This window comes from Mus caroli, chromosome 7 (genome assembly GCF_900094665.2).
Source record: "Mus caroli chromosome 7, CAROLI_EIJ_v1.1, whole genome shotgun sequence".
NCBI lineage: Eukaryota > Metazoa > Chordata > Mammalia > Rodentia > Muridae > Mus > Mus caroli.
The window spans coordinates 106,237,192-106,242,807 of record NC_034576.1 but is presented as its reverse complement, the minus strand read 5'-3'; positions in this window follow the sequence as shown (position 1 = coordinate 106,242,807).

The window sequence follows — 5,616 nt, the reverse complement described above, 5'->3', positions numbered from 1 at the left end:
CAAAAAAAAAAAATAAGGAGAGGGGAAAGTCTAGCCCAAGGGAAAGAGCCCTAGAATGAGGGTCAGGGCAGCACAGGGGGAGCTCCAAGCTCAAGAACTCTTCCCTGGGACAATGCAGTTGGCTGTTACTCTGACCAGTGGGGGATGGGGACTAGAGATATCTGGGCTAGAGATAGCTGGGGTGGGATGAAAACCTGCATTGTTTCTAAATCCGAGCCCTGGTATCATATGATGTGTTTATGAAGAGATGAGGGGAGAAGGAATATGTTCTATGGGGGTGTGGTCAGGTATGGGGGAAGGGGATGTCCCAGCAGACCCATACCAGGGCATGGGCCACATGACAGCATAATATAGAATAGAGTTTATTTATTGAGAGGGTAGTCAAGAGGGTAGTAGAGGGAGAGAGAGAGAGAGAGAGAGAGAGAGAGAGAGAGAGAGAGAGAGAGAGAGAGAGAGAGCATGAGCACGTGGAGGGGGGAAGGGAATGGGGAAGGAGTGAGGGGACAAAGTGGGAGCAAGAAGTCAAGAGAACAATAGAAAAAGAGAGAAGAGCAAGAGAGGGAGGAGGGGGCAAACAGCCCCTTTTATACTGGGTCAGGCCTACTTGGCTGTTTCCAGGTTACTGTGGGGTGGACCTCAGACAGAATGCTAACAATGATACTCAATATCTTGCAATAGCAGATGTTCAAAGAAGTTTTAATATTTTATGCCAATATAAACAATCACATCCTTCTTAAATAAGTAATTTTATCTTGCTCCTTAGCAACTAGTAAATTTATGGGAATCCAGAAAGTTTTGTTCAAATAAATTTCTTTAAGACTTATTACATTAATTTTAATTAATAAGCTTACAATATATACCTATGTGAAGGTAGTCTAAAAGTATGTGAAAGAAAATGGTTAACAAGTAGAGAACCTTAAGAAGAACTGCTCTAGGGAATAAATATAGCCAATTAGCCAATGTATAGTTCTTGAGAGTATGCTCAGAACTCAAGTGAAGAACAGTTTTTAGGGCAGTCTACAAGCCCTGTGACACAACTTGAAAATCTGTATCAGTTGGAGGCAGTNGAGTTATTTAAAATCTTGTGCTGTATAGTGTTTACAGTGTAAGTCATCAAAGGCTCATGGATGGGACAGTGAGGACCGGAATTATACAGATTAAGCAGATCTTACCCCACCATAAAAACAGTTCCTAATTAGAGAAGAAGAATATAGACATTAAAATGTGCATAATATGAATGCCTTACATCTAAAATTGAAAGTAGTCTATAAAGTACATTCAAGGTCACTGAAGTGGACTTTGAGCAGAGGATTCAGAATTCAGGTTTCTTCGTCACAGTGACGTTGACTACATGGCAGAGGAGGATAGTACATCTTATTTGTGAACCTGTAATAGAATCCCTGGTCAGAAAGGATGGTAAGCTTGGGAGTCCACAATTCCATAGCGATTCATACACACAGTAATGCCCACCACAAATGCATCATATCTGAATTTATTTTCCTAGAGGTTAAATCATTATCAAAACCTAGAGCATTCANTGATATCTTCTTAGATGCTAATTTTTCAGGTACAGGTTTTTTTCCTATTTGATGTCTGTGAGTTCTGTCCTCAAGGGGAAGTCCAGGTATTCCAAATATCAGTTTGTATTTTCATCAGATTTATTATTCATTAGAAACCTTCAAGGGTAGTATAAAATTTAATGAAATTTTATTTCCTAATTAAAAGCATTATTTCTATATAGCTGTTGAATGAAAATGAGGGCATGACCATTCTTAGGTATGGTTGAAGAGAATATTTTGATTGTAGATATGAAGAACTGAATAGCCAGTGGCATCTGGAAAGTACAGACTGAATATATCCAGCAGAGTATGCCAGGATGTAAGTAAAGGGAGAGGAAGAAGAGGGAAGGACAAGAGAAAGAGCAGAAGGAAAGAGGTAAAAGAAGATAAAAGAGTAGAGAAAAAAGAGCCCATGGTTAGAATGGCTGGATTATATAGGGAAGAGCATGGGGGAAGAGAATGAAATGCAGGAGCTACACATGTTTAAGGTAAGGTGCTGGGATGAGAAATGCTGAGAAGAGCTAGGATGCTGTAANAGGTACCTGCAATGCTGGGAGATGCTGGGAGAACCTAGCAGCCAGCATCCACTTTGTTAAGAGATCCCTCAGTTAGCTTTTGTCTTGATTTCCCCAGAATCTAATAGCTTGAGATACAGGGATGAATGCCTGCCTGATTCCCATTATTTGCTTTTTGTTTGTTTTTGTTTTTGATTTTTTGTTTTCAACAGTCAAGTCGATATGCAAATAATTCTATTTTCTTAAATATTCATTCATGAGCAGCACAGGTAAATTTTATATATGCAACCCCCCCAAAAAAGTCATTTTTATCTTTTAAATTTCTTATTTCAGTGATTACTAAGTAAGAACACTGAAGCAAACATGAGAGAAGTCATTCAAGACATTACTTATTAGGTGGTAGTTTTATGAGAAAAAGTGTGTGACACTAAGTTACAATATTTTATATAATTGAATATTTATTCAAATTACAAAACTGCACATACATACTGATATAGGTTTGACTACAGTACCAAAAACAATTAATGTTGAAGAACAAAATATAGGCCAAGGGAAACATCTTGGGAGAAATGACCACAAAAAATAATAATATAAGTAGCCAGAGATATGACTTAGTGGTTAAGTGTACTGGCTGCTCTTATAGAGGCTTTGTGCTCCAGTCACAGCACAGGTATTGTGGCTATCAACTGTCTGCAATTCAAGTTCCAGAGGCTCTGACCTCTGTGGTCACCCGGTATGCATGTGTCAAAACACACAGGCACACAGGCACACAGGCACACAGGCACACAGACACACAGGCACACACACACACACAGTAAAAAGTACAAAATACAAACTACAAAAAGAAAAATAAAGAAACTAAACAACTAGTTTTAGAGAATAAGATCACTTCACCAGTATCACAACAGGGTAAGGAATTCCTGGCAGAGGACACACCATATGAGACTGAGTAGAATATAAGCATCTGAAAACACTGTCACTGTACCAATACCGTGCAGTTTTTATCACTATTGCTCTGTAATACAGCTTGAGGTCAGGGATGGTGATTCCACCAGAAGTTCTTTTATTGTTGAAAATATTTTTTGCTATCCTGTGTTTTTTGTTATTACACATGAATTTGCAAATTGCTCTTTCTATGTCTATGAAGAATTGAGTTGGAATTTGGATGTGGATTGCATTGAATCTGTAGATTACATTCTGCAAAATGGTCATTTTTACTTGATTATTCCTGACAATCCATGAGCTGGGACATCTTTCCATCTTTTGAGATCTTCTTTGATTTCTTTCTTCAGAGACTTGAAGTTCTTGCTATACAGATCATTCAGTTGCTTGGTTAGAGTCACACTAAGGTATTTTATATTATTTGTGATTGTCATGAAGGGTGTTGTTTCAGTACTTTCTATCTCATCCCTTTTATCCTTTGAGTATAGACAGGCTACTGATTAATTTGCATTGATTTTGTGCCAAGTCACTTTGCTGAAGTTGTTTATTGGCTTTAAGAGTTCTCTGGTGGAATCATGAGGTCACTTAAGTATACGATCATATCATTTTCAAATAGTGATAGTTTGACTTCTTTTCCAATTTCTATCCCTTTGAACTCCTTTGTTGTCTCATTGCTCTAGCTACAACTTCAAGTACTATGTTGAATAGATAGGGAGAGATTGGGGGCAGCCTTGTCTAGTCCCTGATTTTAGGGGATTGCTTCAAGTTTCTCTCTATTTAATTTGATGTTGGTTACTGGTTTGCTGTATATTGCTTTTACTATGTTTACATATGGGCCTTGAATTTCTGATCTTTCCAAGTCTTTTAACATGAAGGGATGCTGAATTTTGTCAAATGTTTTTCAGCATCTAATGAAATGGTTATGTGTGCTTTTTTTCTTTTATTTTCCTTATGTAGTGAATTATGTTGATGGATTTCTAATATTGAACCATCCCTGCATCCCTGAGATGAATCCTAGTTGATTGTGGTGAATGATTGTTTTGATGTGTTCTTGGTTTCAGTTGGCAAGAATTTTATTGAGGATTTTTGCATCAAAGTTCATAAGAAAGATTGGTCATAAGCTACATCATATATGATCTTAAAAAGAGGAATGTACAATTAAGTATAAATGTATATATTCAAAAATGATTGTCAAATAAATATTCTTTAGTTGGGTGTAAAAACATCCTACCGCCTGTGCCCTGGAGTTGCTGTGCTACTAGATCACTCCTGGCTCCCTTTTTTTCTACTCAGCCACCAAAACTGGCATGGCTTCTCTTTCCTAACCACTTTTGATCTCACCTTGGCTGCCTCAAGCCACAACCTGGCCTCTCTCTTTACCAGCCTTTCTGAGAATCATCTGCCCCCCCCCCCAAGCCCACTCCCTAGAATCTGCAGATAAAGGACACACAGAGTGCTTTATTATTTTAGAACTTGATGGCTAGGCACAATTGCTGAGCACAGAGTCTCTTGCCTGGAAAGTCATGTCCTCTTCAATTATTATCTCTTTTTCTCCTCGTGCCCTAAAGTTAGTGGCTTGTACCAGCTAGCCCTCACCAACCTCCTTGGCCCCCACCTGTAGAGGAGGCTACAGTCCCTAGCTGCCTTCGACCTTACATGACTGCTGCTTCCTACTAGATCCAAATCATGGCAAATAAAGCCTCTCTCTCTTTCCCTGTGTCTCCTGTTCCCCTTTGGACCCAGAAGTCCAACTTGTACCTTCTGCCCAGCAATTGGCTCCCAGCTTTCTTGATTGACAAATCTAAGAACCAATTAGGGAACTAGACCTTAGTATCAATACCTCCCTTTACACTCATTTCACAAGATACAATGAGTGAGCTGCATTTCATTATTCTGATAGTGATCCTGAGTGTGATTAAAAAATTGAAAACAAGTGATAACAAGTACATTAAAATGAAGTACATTAAAATGAAGTACATTCATAGTGGTATCAATACCATTTGATATTTTTTAATAGAACATAAAATGTTTAATATGCAGTTACTTTTTTGAAAAGTGTTCATTTTTAAAAGTTTAATTTGTATGGAAATATAACTGTCTTTTATGGCAAATTAAGATTAAACATGATTAGACTTGTTTCAATTACATCTATAACAGATATAGATTGAATTATTTAAGATTTGCTCAAAGTTTTACCACACTTTAAGAAAAAATTTAAATGAAAATTTAGTACCTGCTCATGGAGAAATAAATTAAACTCTAATTAGGAACACAGGTTGTCAAGATAGCTCTGTTATTTAAATGCTTGCTGCTCAAACATAAATTCAATTAATAGAACACATGTAAAAAGCTGACTGTGATGGCACATACATTAGTTCAAGGACTAGAAAGGCAAACAAATACTTCCCTGCCAGAGCAATCTAATTGTGAATTCCAGGCCATAAAAAGCCATTCTCAAACAAGAAAAATATAAAACAACAACCAAGGTAACGAGGTGGACAATATATTGACCTCTGTTTTTTTTTTTTTTTTTACATGTTTTTGTGCTTGCGCACACACACACACACACACACACACACACACACACACACACACACACA